This window comes from Phyllostomus discolor, chromosome 6 (assembly GCF_004126475.2).
Source record: "Phyllostomus discolor isolate MPI-MPIP mPhyDis1 chromosome 6, mPhyDis1.pri.v3, whole genome shotgun sequence".
In the NCBI taxonomy this organism is placed as follows: domain Eukaryota; kingdom Metazoa; phylum Chordata; class Mammalia; order Chiroptera; family Phyllostomidae; genus Phyllostomus; species Phyllostomus discolor.
Window position 1 is genome coordinate 82,567,061 of NC_040908.2, and position 15,926 is coordinate 82,582,986.

Genomic DNA, 15,926 nt, shown 5'->3' on the forward strand with positions numbered 1-15,926 from the left:
TTTATGAAAGTAAATGGTAAAAGGAATAAGGCGAACTACAAAAAAGTTTTTAGGGATATTCTGAGGACTTCTGGCCAAGGTGGAAGTGTAGGTGGATACACTGTGCCTCCTCACACAACCAAAAGCAGGACAACAACGATTTAAAAACAAAGAACAACCAAAACTGACAGAAAGTCAAACTGTATGGAAGTCTGACAACCAAGGAGTTAAAGAAGAAACATTCATCCAGACCAGTAGGAGGGGTGGAGATGGGCAGCCAGGTGGAGACTCATGGCAAGGTGGCAGCTGGCAGACCCGGTGAGGTGGCGGATTATGGAGCAGGGCAGGCAAGACTGCAGCTGGCCGCCAAGAAGGTGACTGGTGGCTCGGGCAGTCCCACATTTGCATGCAGATAAACTGGAAGAACAAGTGGGGAGCAAGACAGACCTTGCAACTCAGGGTTCCAGTACAGGAAATAAAGCCTCAAAACCTTTGATTAAAAACATCAGTGGGGGTTGAGGTGGCAGTGGGAGAAACTCCCAGCCTCACAGGAGAGTTCACTGGAGAGACCCACAGGATCCTAGAAAGTACACAAACCCACCCACCTGGGAATTAGCACTAGAAGGGCCCAATTTGATTGTGGGTAGCAGGAGAAGTGACTGAAAACTGGCAGAGAGCAGAGCAAGCACCATTGTTCCCTCTTGGACCCCTCCCCCACATATAGCATCATGAAGCAGCTACATGGGTTGCCCCTCCCTGGTGAACACCTAAAGCTCCGCCCCTTAGTATATAATAGGTGCCACCAAGACCAAAAGAAAAAAAGTGGCCTAAATGAAAAAACAGATCAGAGCTCCAGAAAAAATACAACTACGCGACAAAGAGATAGCCAACCTATCAGATGCACAGTTCAAAACACTGGTAATCAGGATGCTCACAGAATTGGCTGAATATGGTCGCAAATTAGATGAAAAAGTGAAGGCTATGCTAAGTGAAATAAAGAAAAGTGTACAGAGAACTAACAGTGAAGGGAAAGAAACTGGGACTCAAATCAACAGCTTGGACCAGAAGGAAGAAATAAGCATTCAACCAGAACAGAATGAAGAAACAAGAATTCAAAAAAATAAGGAGAGGCTTAGGAACCTCTGGGACCACTCTAAACATCTGACATCCCAATCATAGGGCTGCCAGAAGGAGAATAGGAAGAGGCAAGAAATTGAAAATTTATTTGAACAAATAATGAAGGAGAAATTTCCCAACCTGGCAAAGGAAATAGACTACCAGGAAGTCCAGGAAGCTCAGAGAGTCCCAAAGAAATTGGACCCAAGGAAGCACACACTACGGCACATCATAATTACACCACCCAAGATTAAAAAGAAGGTGACAATCTTTAAAGCATCAAGTAAAAAGGAGACAAGTTACCTACAAAGGAGTGCCTATCAGATTGTCAGCTGATTTCTCAAAAGAGACCTCGCAGGCAAGAAGGGGCTGGGAAGAGGTATTTGAAGTCATGAAAGGCAAAGACCTACATCTAAGATTGCTCTATCCAGCAAAGCTATCATTTAGAATGGAAGGGCAGATAAAGTGCTTCCCAGATAAGGTGAAGTTAAAGGAGTTCATCACCACTAAGCCCTTATTATATTAAGTGTTAAAGAGATTTATCTAAGAAAAAAAGATTAAAAATATGAACAGCAAAATGACAACAAACTCACAGTTATTAATAACCACACCTAAAACAAAAACAAAAACAAGCTATGCAAACAACTAGAACAGAAACAGAATCACAGAAATGAAGATCACATGGAGGGTTATCAGCAGGGGAGTGGGAGGGGTGAAGGGGAGGGTACAGAGAATAAGAAGCATAGATGGTAGGTAGAAAATAGATAGGGGGAGGATAAGAATAGTGTAGGAAATGGAGAAGCCAAAGAACTTATATGTGTGACCCATGGACATGAACTAAAAGGGGGGGAATGTGAGTGGGAGGGGGTGTGCAGGGCGGAGGGGAATAAAGGGGGCGAAATGGGACAATTATAATAGCATAATCAATAAAATATATTTTAAAAAAAGTTTTTAGGGCTATTAACAGATAACCCTTGCTACAAGGAAACAGAAATATGGAAAGTAGAATAGGTTACTTTGTTAAAGAATTCACTCTAAGATTCTAATTTTCCATAGGGTCCCCAAAGGTCAGCTTTGTACTAAATGGAAATTGTCTGCCATGATCTGCATTTAAATACTATTTAATGTATTTAGTGACTCAAAACAGATTTAAAATTAATAGTGGTTACAATATTTGTATGAGTGCATTTACTGCTATGACTTACTTTTTCTTAGGTCTACACTTCAACCATGGGTTTCCCCAAAATTACTTGTAGGAAAGTGTTAGATTTTTTGAGCTGATAGTAAAATGCTTTGCTCCAGAGTATCAAAATCTTCTGATCTTTTTTTGTGATATTTAAACTTTCACCTGTGAAGGACAGAAACCTTCCTGTAGGTAAAAACAAACAAACAAACTATAGTAATCATTTTAGGTCATATAGACTTGTTTCACTGAGGCTGCCATAGAGCAAAAATCATTTTTCTACTTTATGAATTGTATTTGAATTATATAAAGTCTCAGCAATCACATAATTTTATTCATTTAGGTAATTTTATTTATTTGGAACCAGCCCACAGTCATTTGGAATCACATTATTAAGGTGGACACTGGGCTTCTAGCCAAGAGGGCAGTGTAGGTAAACATGATCCTTGCATCCTCCCACAACCATATCAAAATTACAACTAATGTACAGAGCAGCCATTATTCATAGCTACCTGAGATCTAGCTGAATAGAAGTGCTGTAACTTTAGAACAAGACTGGTAGGAGAGTCAGAGACCCCAAACAGGCTGGTCTCATACCCACACGTGGTGGTTAAAAATTGAGAGGTGTACCTTGGCTGCGGAGGTTCCCTCTGAGGAGCAAGTAGTGCCAGCCAAAGGTTCCAGTGCTGAGAAGAGAAGTCCCCATAACTTCTGGTGGTAAAAACCAGTGAAGATTGTGACTGAATGAGATGCAGACTCTTAGAGTCCCAGACAGTGCCTCTTAAAAGACCCAAGCAAGGATTTACTTGTTGATGGATTCATTTGCTGTGAGCTGCAGCACTGGGGCAGCAGGTCAAAAGGTACCAGGGATGTATGGGAAGAAACTGAATTGTCTGGCATTGGGGCCAGGGCTGGAGGGGCAGCTTTCTCCCATACACTAGTATTGGCAGGCACCATTGTCCCTTTGATGAGCTCTCCCCTCACAGAGTCAGTAGGTGGGTGCCATATCTGAATCTCCATCAACCTGACTAACACTGTTTGCCTTGCCCTGGTGATTCCCTGCACCCTGTCCCACCCTATTTACAGGATTTTTCCAGTGGCTTTATACAAGTGGCCTGTCTTGTTTCATGCATCACACTTTCCTAAAATCTCTCAAAGACAGCATCTGCTTCAACATGCCCTGAACCTTTCTGGCGCTAAGTGGCCTCAGGCTCAGCACTAGCAGCAGCTGGTCTCTGATCACAGTTTGGCCTTTCCTGGGCACCTCCACGCCCAGCACAAGTAGCAGCCATCTGCAGATAGCTTTGTAGTCATGCTGGGTGGTCCCAGGCAGTGGGTGACCTTGGCTTACACCTCCTGGGAGGCTCCACAGTCAGCATATACCCAGTAGACCACACCAAAGTACCACCCAATCACTTCCACAAGTGATACACTCAAGAGGCAGGCTCAGCAGGCACCACAGCTCTGCTGATGTGAGTTCTATTCCTTGGAATCTGCCCCCGCACAGCTGATCCTTCATGGTGGTTGCAACAAGTTCTATCAGCTGATTGGCCTGGGAAAAAATCCCTCCCATTGATGTGCCTACAGCAATCAAGGCTCAACTACAACAGGATGATGCCCATAGCCCACATGAGGGGCATGGCTGGAGAGTCCAACTTGGGTGACCAGGGAGGATATGCTACTGGGCCCTAATGGACCCTTATTACATAAGGCCACTCTATCAAGACTGGGAGACATAGCAGCTCTACCTATATAGAAACAAACAGGGAGGCAGCCAAAATGAAGAGTCAAAGAAACATGTACCAAATGAAAGAACAAAACAAAACTCCAGAGAAAGGACTAAACAAAATGGAGATAAGCCACACCAGATGCAGAGTTCAAAACACTGGCTATAAGGATGCTCTGTGGTTTCAGTGAGGACTTTAACAAAGAAATAAACATAAAAATAGAGATAGAAAACATAAAAAAGTACCAGTTGGAAAGGAAGACTACATTGCAAGGAATCAATAGCGTAGATGAAGCAGAAGGTAGAAATCAGCAATTTAGGAGAGAAGGAAGCAAGAAAAAAATCAGAACAGCAAAAAAGAACAAAAAGGGGGAAGAGCCTATAGTTAAGGAGGATGTATAAAGGATCCATGGCAATGGACAACAGGGTGTGACTGACTGAGGGAGCATAGGTTGCGCAGGGCAGGCGGGAGCAACTGGGGAAAAATTGAGACAATTGTTACTGAACAACAATTAAAAAAATTAAAAGTTTTAAAAAATGAGAATAGTTTAAGAACCTCTGGGACAGCATCAAATGTACCAACATTCAGATCATAGGGTGCTGGAAGAAGAGAGCAAGGAGTTAAAAACCTATTTGCAAAAATAATGACAGAAAATTTCCCTAATCTGGTGAAGGGAAATAAACATACAAGTCTAGGAAGCACAAGGAGTCCCAAACAAGGTGAACCTAAAGAGGCCCACACCAAGAACATCATAATTAAAATGCTAAAGGTTAAAGATGTGAATATTAAAAGCAACAAGAGAAAACTAATTAGTTACCTACAAGGGAGCTCCCATAAGATTGTCAGCTTATTTTTTCAACACAAACTTTGTAGGCCAGAGCTATTGGCAAGAAATATTCAAAGTGATGTAAAGCATGGACCTACAACCAAGATTACTCTACCTACCAAAGCCATTATTTAGAATTGATAAAGAGCTTCTCAGACAAGAAAAAGCTAAAGGAGTCCATTATCATCAAACCAGTACTACAAGAAATGTTAAAACATATTCTTTATGAAGAAGAAAAAAGATAAAAAATATGAATAATAAAATGGCAATAAATATGAATAATAAAATGGCAATAAATATATATCTATCAACAATTACTTTAAATGCAAATGCTCCAATCAAAAGACATAGGATGGCTGAATGGGTAAGAAAACATGCTCCTTACATATGCTGTCTACAACAGATGCACTTCACATCAAAAACACATGCAGACTGAAAGTAGAGAAATGGAAAACATAATGCATGCAAATGGAATCAATAACAACAAAACCTGGATTATTAATAGTTACACCAGACAAAATAAACTTTAAAACAAGGTCTGTAACAAGTGACACAGAAGGACCTAGAGCTTCTGAAGAAACTCAAAACACTAAATAGAAAAAACATGCACTCATGTTCACAGGAGAATTATTTATAATAGCCAAAGTATGGAAGCAATGTAAGTAAGTGTCCATCAGTAGATGAATGGATAAAGAAGTAGAATATGACTTGGCCATAAAAACAAATGAAATCTTGCCATCTGCAACAACATGGATGGACCTAGAAGATGTTGTGCTGATTAAAATCAGAGAGAAAAATTAAAAAAAAGACATATGCTTTCACTTATGTATGGAATCTAAAAAAAAACCCAAACAAAAAAAAATAAATGAACAAGCAGAACAGAAGAAGACTCATAGATACAGAGAACATTTGGATGGTTGCTAGGGGGAAGGGTGGTTGGAGGATGGGGTGAAAAAGGTGAACAGATTGAGAAGTACAATACAAATTGGTAGTTACAGAATAGTCATGGGGATGTAAAGTACAGCCTAGGAAATATAGTCAATAATGTTGTAATAACTATATATGGTGTCAGATGGCTACTAGATTTATTAGGGTGATCACTTTGTAAGTTATATAGACATCTACTCACTGGTTCGTATATCTGAAACTAATATAATATTGTACATCAATTTTAATTACAAAATAAATTATTTTTTAAAAGGGTGGGCATTGTAGTTTTTTTAAAAGAAAACCTCAGTATAACTAAAATACTCAGGTATAGGTGCGATTCATTGACTGTCATGGAAGGGAAGGGTAAATGGAGCAATTCAAGCAACCTTGGAGCCTTTCAAGGCAACTATTTTGAAAGATAATATGCACTTAAATCTATAAAGTCCACTGGTTTTTCTTGAAAGGCTTTGCTTCATAAGTCTCGCCATATGCAGACTTAAAGATTGATGTGCAACACTAGGACAGGGAGAACCAGGGTTCCTAGGACCTATTGGTTCTAAAGAACCAAATGAGAACATAAGGATTGGTGCCAACCTCATCATTAGGTGATGGCAGTAATTAGGCTTCAGCATGGTGTTTTTGCTTTTGTTTTTGTTTCTGTTTTTAGCTTAATAGTTGAAAATCCATTTTAAAATGTTCTTCTGACCTTATCCTTTCATGTTGGTATTTTTTGTCTTGTCTCATTGGAAACAGTAACTGTTTTTGGCTTTCCTATTTTCCGATTTGCAAGAATCTGACCACCTGGGGCATTTTACCTTTTCAGGTTGTTTTTTCAAAGGAAAATTATGTTGTCAAAAAATTATTTAGGCTATAGTTATCATCTTGAAGTTTTTACCAAGTATGCATGACCAACAAATACTTTTAATGGGTTAGAGGCATATCTATAACAAATATCTCTGCAATGTGGGAAATTAAATTTGCCCTCAAATATGGGAATCCAGATCCACAGAAATGAAGGCATTTAAAATACATGTTATAAATATCTTGCAATCAGCATTTTATTGGCCTGAAATACTTTAACTGTTTTAATGCAACAGCATGATGCCAGCTCTAACATTCTGATTCTACATCACTCACTTGCTCACTCACTCCATTGATCCTGGTTGCTACTCTACATGGAGTATTGATGGACAACTTAAATACTTCTCATTTTGAAAAGTGAAGCATGAGTAATTAAGTGATGCATCTCAAAGTTGGATACCAGGTTTTTACTGAGGCCAATAATGAATAAAAAGTGCATTAACCAAATTAAAACTCTTGCTTGTCTATATATTGGCTATTGATGTGTCTTTGTGAATTTCATTATAGTATAATGGAGTCTTGTTTATCAAAAAGCTTCCCAGAAATTTCCCTTGTATTAAAGCTTTTTGTTTACTTCCAAATTGGTTAGGGGAGATAACCTTGTGACAGTTCATCTTTCCCACTAATTTATATAAGATAACACTAATTTTCAATGACTCAGAAACACAGAAAACATAAACAGGCTTTTGCCTAGAATTGTTCAGTATACAAATAAGTGTTTTTTCAATTCTGTTCTATATCAATGACCATGGGAATCTTTAAAATGGTGTACTGCTAAAGTGAATGGGTGTCTACTAGTGTCTATTAGTCTTAGAAGGTGCGTATATGTCTGTGTGTGTGTCTGTGTATTTCCTCCACAAATATGCCTTAAATAAAGTTTTGAGGGTAATTGATGCTTAATGCTGAAAGTGCTTTGATGCATAGGAAAATGTGTCAAAATTACATATAATTGAAGTTAGATATCACACTGCCTGAAAGTTTGTATTATATATTCTTTTATTTCTCTTGTAACAGAATTTGATCAGAGCTTAGTATCTTGAAATGAATGACCAATCTGTTTCCAGCTCTAAGATAAGTCACCAAAAAACTATTGAGGGCACCCTTGGTGATTCACCTCTTTGAATGTTTTAGAATTGGGCTGTTGCTCATCCAAAAGAAATTGCAGTCCAGATGCCAGTTTCCTATTAGCTTCAGGAAATACAAAAAAACAGAGGTAGCTAGTGGTGGTGGAAGGAACTAGGTTTTAATAGAACTTTAAAGAATCCCTCTTCCATTGTGGCCAGCCAGTGCTCTTATTTATCCTTTATCTCATTGTGCTGTGATTCTGCAAGCTGGAGTGGAGAGAAAAGATTGAGAATCAAAGTGTGGATAAGAAGCAGAGACCAAAGGAACAAAAAAGCAAAGACTGACTAGAGGAGTCAGAGGACTACAAACACAGAAAAGGAGAGAAATTTCAAAGACAGAATTGGATGGACACATGTGGAAACCAGTAAGAGAAAAGTTCTTTCTGATAATGCCTACTGGGTTGAGGTCTGTGTACATAATCAGACTTGTGTGAGCTGGAAGGAACCCATAAGCAGGAGTCTAGATAATCTTCTGGCCCTTCTGGGGGTTGGATGGCAGGTGAGGCTAGAATCTATTTTTTTTTTCTATCTCATCATCTCCAATAAGCACTTGTCAAGCAGTGACTGGAGGGCTTTAAGTGATTTGGATTCCAGTGTATCTCAGAAGTTGGTTTCTCACTTAGCTGAATGTGCTTTCATTTCACCATTTGAGCTTCTGTGCCTCCTTTATAAGTTTCTGTGTGTTGAATGGTGAGACAGTCTGTGCAGCTTTGCATTGTAGTACCAACTAACAGGAGTGGTCATTTCTTTACTCTCCATCTATGAACAGAGATGGTAGGTTGATAGGGTTTTTTTCCCATTGTCTACACAATTATTGTGCATAGCTACAAACATAAAGGCAGTGATTTCCTATTACCAGGTAACTCGACTACTACAAAACAAGGGCCAAAACTGACTTATGAAAAAAAAACTGACAAAAACTTAATAAAGTGGAACATATTATTTGTTTTGTTTCCCTATTTGAATTGTGCATTTAAATATTTGTTATCCATTTTATTAACATTTAAATGTGTATGTAGCAAGGTTTTATCTGAGGCAGTTTTAATTCTTTATTTCTGTATGTCTGTCTGAAGTATGATCTCCAATCAGATCATTTCTTTGATAATTCTAAGATGTAATGCATAGGTAGCAGATATGTCATTTTTAGCACAATGTCTCTATTTAAGTTTTTTTTGATACCAGAAAGTTTGAACATAAACTGTTTTTTTATGCCATAGTTATATCTCTTCCTAAAGAAAACCACATTGAATTAACTTTTGCATAGTGAATATCAAAGCATTTGATCCTTGTTTCTGCAAGATAATCCTAAGAACTTTTTATTTTGAGAATAGAAAACCATGATGGATTTAATTCATAAAGGGAAGCTGCTGCAAGGAATGTAAATGTAAGCGCTTGATAAGGTAGGATTTCCTAGTTGCTATGGCAACCTTTGGGTCATGAGCTTGAGAAAATATAAAATAAGTCCTGAAGCTGTGAAGATGATTATAAAATTTAACTGTCATTCTTCATTTAGAGTTGATGGCAAACATTATTTACTTAAGTTTATCTCAAGGCAAGTGAGGATCTGTTTTTAAAAATCTGATACTCAGGTCACAAATGAATCCATATTGCACATATTTAACATTATAAAACATAGGCAGTATCTATTATTCTAACCAGATTATTTGTACATAATATCCCTGTAGATTTGGTCACCTTCCCATGGAAGCCAACAGTTTTTGTCTCTTGAATTCTTAATGAAAACTCTAGAATGCAGTTGTATACATTGAGTAATTTTGCAAAAAGTTGTGTGCTTTCCATGCCAATAAGAAGGCCTAAGGGATTGTGTAGGAAGGAGGCTTTTGTACCTTCTTTCCAGGTTCAAATATAAATGAACTGTTTAGGGTGGACAAGTGCTAAGAAAGGATGTTAATACAGCTTTATATTTTCAAAATGTATTATAACCTAGAGATTAAGGAGGTAGGTTACAATCTCTTTCATTATTGTTTCCGCCCGCTGTGCCAGGGGTGGTGGTGGTGGTGAAATCTCCTTCTACTACAGAAAATGAATTGAATAAAAGGTGTCAAATTTCTAAATGGAAATATGATGCTTAACTGTGCACTATCACAGAGTACCAGTTTTTCTTGCTTTATCATTTACAGAATGCTGTTAATTTACACTAATAACCTACGAGAACCATTTTAAATTACCCAATCTTGCAAATTTGTGAGTATGTGGACAAACGCTATAAAACTATCAGATACTGCCTCAAACAAATGTAGTTTATTGCAGGAAGAAAAACAGACTCACATATTGAATGGGAACATGTTTTTACAGCTAGATTAAGTGCCTGTCTGTCGTCGGCTTGCCCATCAGGGAGTGTCAACACATTATATGGTCTGTGGCAGACAATGGCTTACTGGCTCTTGAACAAAAACATAATTTTTTAAAATACAGGCATAGAAAATCTCAGTGACTTACATGCATACTGATATCTGGTATTAAATTTTCCCTATATCCTTTGCCTCTTTAAAAAAAATCTATCCAATTTTATATGCTACACCTTTACATTAAAAAGGAGAACATAATTTAAGGTTATTAAGAATAAAATGTGTAGCTGGCTAGCTTTTCTGTACCACACCCTTCTGAGTCTGAACCTGTGGGATTATTCATCCCCTCCCTTTTGGAAGATAAGGTAGAGTCCATCCCACACACCCAGCATCACACACTGCTCATCAGAGCACTTTTCTCAGTTGGTTTGTTTTCATGTGTACCAGCAGAAATAGCTGCTCTTTTTCTTTCCTATTTTCTTCTGGCATCTTATAATTGCAACTGGTGATGTGTCTTCTTCATAACCTGGGAGCAGCACAGAGATGACAGCGCTTTCCCACTCACACACAGCCTAGCTCCCAGTGGGAACTCAGTGATGAGTTGGCACAGCACCATTTCACTTTCATTACTCCATCCCCCTTCATCACCAAACCTTGCCTGGGTCTACCACTTGCCTCTTTATTTTTTGCCACCCTGGTCCCATGTATTCTTCCTGGCTTACTAATAACCATGGCAGCAGCCTACACAGATCAAACCACATCAGTGATGAGCATTTTTAAAGCTGATTATGTGCTAGGCATTGTGATAAGTTCTGTGTTGTTTATTTGTGTTTACTGAATGCTTTACACAAAATAATTTATTAATATATACATACATAATGTAGACTTTTAATTTCATTTTAAAATTATCTTACTGTAAAATATCCATGTTTTTCTTTTTGTGCAGTTATATACATTTTTTAAAAGATTTTATTTATTTATTTTTAGAGAGGGAAGGGAGGGAGATAGAGAGAGAGAGAGAGAAACATCAATGTGTGGTTGCTGGGGGTTATGGCCTGCAACACAGGCATGTACCCTGGCTGGGAATCGAACCTGGGACACTTTGGTTCCCAGCCCGTGCTCAATCCACTGAGCTACACCAGCCAGGGCTAGTTATATACATTTTAACAAATAAATGTATATATGTTATCAAGATCTAGAACAATTCCATCACCCCCAAAATTCCCTCATGTTATGTGTTAGGCATTTTGAATGCATTTGCTATTGAATCCTTATAGTACTACAGAGTATGTCTGTTATCTTTCTTTTTACTTCTTTCTTTATTTTTTTTTGAGGAGAATGATGAGACTCAGAGAAATTAAGTAAGTTAGTCAAGGTTGTACACCTAATAAACAGTGAAACCAGGACTGGACTATGTCCAGAACTTGAGCTCTTATGTACTGTTCCATGTTACCACTCACAAAAGTGGCTTGCAGTTATACTATCAGTGCAATATGAAAGTCTATACGTGAGTTTTAAATGATGTAATGTGATGTTGCATCTTGTAAAGGCTCACAGATATTTTTATGTGATACACTTTCAAAAGACCTTAGTAGACTAGAGGTTTTGTCATTGCTGTTTGTTTTATTTTGTTTGACTTCAGGTAAGACTGGTAAGAGGATTGTATTGGACATCTTTTTGGTTCAGCCAGGAACCATTAATCATTCGTGCTTTTTGGACTACACGTTCCAACACCCTGTCTCATTTACTGTCCTGCCTATTTCCTCCCAGGCTGTTTCAGACCACTGCACATAGAAACCAAAGCTGGGCTTTCCATGAGCCATGGGCAGCTCACACTGTCCCCTGTCTCTTTTCAAAAATAAAACCCACTTTAGTAGCTGTGGGCTTTTCTGTGAGGGTGAGCTTTAGGAATAATAGCCAGAATCTTTCATCCACGCTTTCACTCTAATGTGCTGATGCTCAAGTCATCCTAAATATCAATACGGAATTTTGCTTTAGACTAGGAATTCTTCTGCCATCATTCACTATAAATCCCCTGAAGTGCAAAAGAAACTATGAGCAATAAAAAAGGTGCCAAAGTTCTATCTGGAGAAAAACCAATGGCGAGGTGGGGTGGGCAAAATGCTTTGCTTAGGGAAAAGCTAGAGCTTCATAGATGGTTAGAGAGGCTTCCCTCTCAAGACTGTTGCAGTCTAGAGTGCCACCTTAAATTAAGCTTGACAAGGGTAAATGTGATTTTCTGACCAGAGCCTACATGCACGTTTAACAGTTTTAAGTAATGTATTCACCTCTTCATGGCCATTGTCAATAATGATCATGGAGAAACTGTGAGGAAACAGTCCTATGTATTTTCCTTTTCTTTTCCTGTTTCCTTCTCATACTTTTGCTTTTAATATAGTCAGAGCTGGGCTGTTAAGATGCATTGTGAATAAAAGATGTGAGCATTCCCTTTGTACAAGTTTGGGAATGTTACTGCTGAAAATTTTGTTTGAAGAGTTCTTCTTCAAGACAGATTTGGGATAGTACTTGCTCTGTGTAATGTACTTATATGTGCTTAAGAAATAAGATTCATCTTGTATTGGAATGGAAAAAAGAAAGGAAGGAAGGAGGCCAAACAAATATGTGAAATTGTGTTTTGGATTTTTTTGATCCCTTAATTTGATTCTTCTCAAAGCAGTATCTTAGACCTTCCCTTCTGATAGAAAAGACATTCCTGTCTAAAGACAGATGACAGGTCTGTTTTTAAGGTGAAGATGTGGGTATCAAAAGCCTAAAAGACAGGGCAGAGTTTCTTCTGTTTGTAACACCATTTATGATGAAGAAGATAGGGATTATTGCCATAATTTGGCTGAAGGTGCCCCTATAATGTTCATCTAGCAGTAGCATGTCTCTAGGAATGATACTCATGACTAGCACTGAGCAGCTAATGGTACTGTGAGTTTTATGTATCTATTTAGGTAGTTTTAATTTTTTTAATCTTTTACTTTTCTATTTGTAGCCTAATTTAGGTCAGATCAACTGAAAAATCTTTGCATTTGCCTTTAATAATATAATTATAGTGGCCAATCTGAAATCAGTATTTAATCAGAAAGGAATACTGAATGCCTTTTAAGTTCTCTGTCCTTGTTTCCAGTTTAGATTCCTAGGGTACACTTTGTTAATGTTTGGACGTTGAGTCAAACAGTGTATTTCTTTCATTTTCAAACATTGCAAATTCGAGTCAGGAGCCTCTGCCTCTGTCTTCACGTGAATGAGAACACTGTCGTCAGGGACCGTGGCGGCGACGGTGTCAGTGCTCTGCCTCACCTCTATCAAAGGGACTGATTGCAGTGGTGATGGTGGTTTTCAAGGCCGCCTTCGTCTTGCTTCTGCTGTTTAAGAATATATAATGCAGTCCAACTTTAAGACAAATAGGTCAAACTACAAAACTCTGCAGGAATATAAGAATGCATTTCAAAATAATAAAGTGGTTGAACTTGGAACTTCTATGTACTGTACAAATACATCCTAACTTAGAGGAAATACCTTTTAAATGGCTGTTCCATGATATGATACATAATTGGTGTCTAGGCTTGCCATTTTTCACTAATTTTCAGCCATTGTTTCTAGGATTTATTAAGAGTTACTGATGTTTAATTTTTAAGGATAATTGAAATGGGGGGAAGTACATACACATTGCTCACCAATTTTTGCTGCTAATGAACTCTGGAAAAAAAATTGTATTCCTGTGGGGCAGGAAACATCCCCTCTGCAGATAAAGTGAGTGGCCAATTCCAGAGCTGTCAGAGATAAAAATAAATGTAGTGTTCAACTATATTAAACACTGTACTTGAGCATAAGGGAGAGTGCATTTGTCTTATTTCATTTGTCTTGCCCGCCTGTGCCCATTTAGCACTGCAATAGCAGTGAACTTCATGGGCAGTCAAGCCTACTCTTTCATGTTTCCTTACAGTTCTAAATTGAAAATATTTTTTTGGAAAAGAACTATGACAAAAGCAATTTGAGTTAGTGATATCTTGAAAGAGAACCCAATTTAAGATTACCTTTATGGCTGGTCATTGTTACCTACAGTAGGCAGATGTCATGGTGATCTTCTTAATATTAGTATTCTGACAGAGTCTGACCTGACAGTGTTAGGTAACATCGTACATTGGAATATAATACTGCAATTTCAACTGGTGGTACAAAGGGCTGCTCATGGAAATCTAGTGCAGAGAGAACCACTGTAGCTGAGGAATGCAGCCATTCTCATTTTGTTTGTGCCCTGAGAATACTGTATTTAGTCAAAGCCACGTGATACTGAGTGGCTAAATAAAGTGTGTTGAAAATGGTCTTTGGAACTGTAACATGTAGAGAAGAAAACAGGAAAATACTGATGTCTTAGCCGATTTTCCAACCTGTAACTTAAAATGTTGTATATCTCCATTTCCTCATCAAAGACGCACCAGGCTGTTATAGTGCAATCAGATCATTCAGTTATGTCACTAAAATTGTAATGTGAGTGCCTTGTCTGGGTGGCTCAGTTGCTTAGTTGGTTGGAGTGTCATTCTGTACACCAAACGGTTGCAGGTTTGATTCCCCTACAGAGCACATACTTGGGTTACAGTTTTGATCCCCAGTCAGGGGTGTACACAGGGGGTAGCCAACCAGTCAGTGTTTCTCCCTCACATCTGTGTGTTTGTGTATGTATGTGTCTCCCTCTCTCTTTCTCTGAATCAATAAACATATCCTCAGGTGAGTATTTTTTAAAAATTATGAGAGACTTCCAATTAATATGACAAGTGCAGGTAAACATGGTACTCGAATCCTTCCACAACCACATCAAAATACTGCTAAACTATAGAACGATCACCATTCAGAACTGCCTGAAATGTAGCTGAACAGAAGTCCTATAACCAGGGATCTAAAGATGAAGCTACATCAAGGCTGGTGGGAACCAGCCGATCCCACACCCATGTGTGGCCGTTTAAAATCGGGTGGGATATCTTGGCTGTGCAATTCCCTCCCGAGGAGCAAGGGGTCCCAGCCCCACACTAAGCCTCGCCAAGCTCAGGGTTTCAGTGCTAAGAAGAGAAGTCTCCATAACTGCTGGTTGTAAAAACCAGTGGGGATTGAGGCTAAGTGAGATGTAGGACCCCTGGAGTCCCTGGCAGTTCCTTTTAAAGGGCCCATGGACTTTTACTCCGACTTTCTCTCTCTGAGCTCCAGCATTGGGATAGCAGCTTGAAAGGCACCAGGGACATACAAGGAGGAACTAAATTGTCTTGTCATTAGGACAAGAGTGGCGGGGAAAGCTTCCTGTCAGGCAAAAGTGCTGGCAGAGGCTATTGTACCTTTTCTGAGGATCACCCCCTGGCCCCTGGCTCCCGTTACACACACACACACAGACACACACACACACACACACATAGAGCCAACTGATGGGCACACTATCTGAGTCCCCATCAACTTGGTTCACATTGTTTGCTCCTCCCTGGTGACTCTCTGAGATGCTGCCCCACTCAACTTGCAGGCCTACCCAAATCATTTCCTGTGGCTTTTCCATATGCATGTCCTTTCTTTCCTTACACTTCATTCAGACTTTCCTAAATTTCTTGAACAAGGAGCTTCTGACCTTTGCATACCCCTGCCTTTTGCTAAGTGGCTCCAGGCCAGGCGCTAATGGCAGCCCACCTAAGTTCACAGCTTGGCCTCTCCTGGACCTCTTCAAGCCTAACACAAGTAGCAGGCATCTTCAGATCTCTTTGTAGCTTAATCTGGGTGGCCCCAAGCAGGGCATATAGGTGATGGTTGATTTTCTACTTCTGGAAAGGCCCCAGAGCCAGTGCACCCAACAGACAGCTTTGGACCATACCAGATTCCAACCTTACT

General features: G+C 39.1%; 1 protein-coding gene across 6 annotated transcripts in view; it reads left to right on the forward strand.

Moving 5' to 3' along the window:
* The window catches only part of CADM1 (cell adhesion molecule 1), a 370,159-nt gene that overhangs the window by 227,827 nt on the left and 126,406 nt on the right, over positions 1 to 15,926 (forward strand). The window lies entirely within an intron of this gene.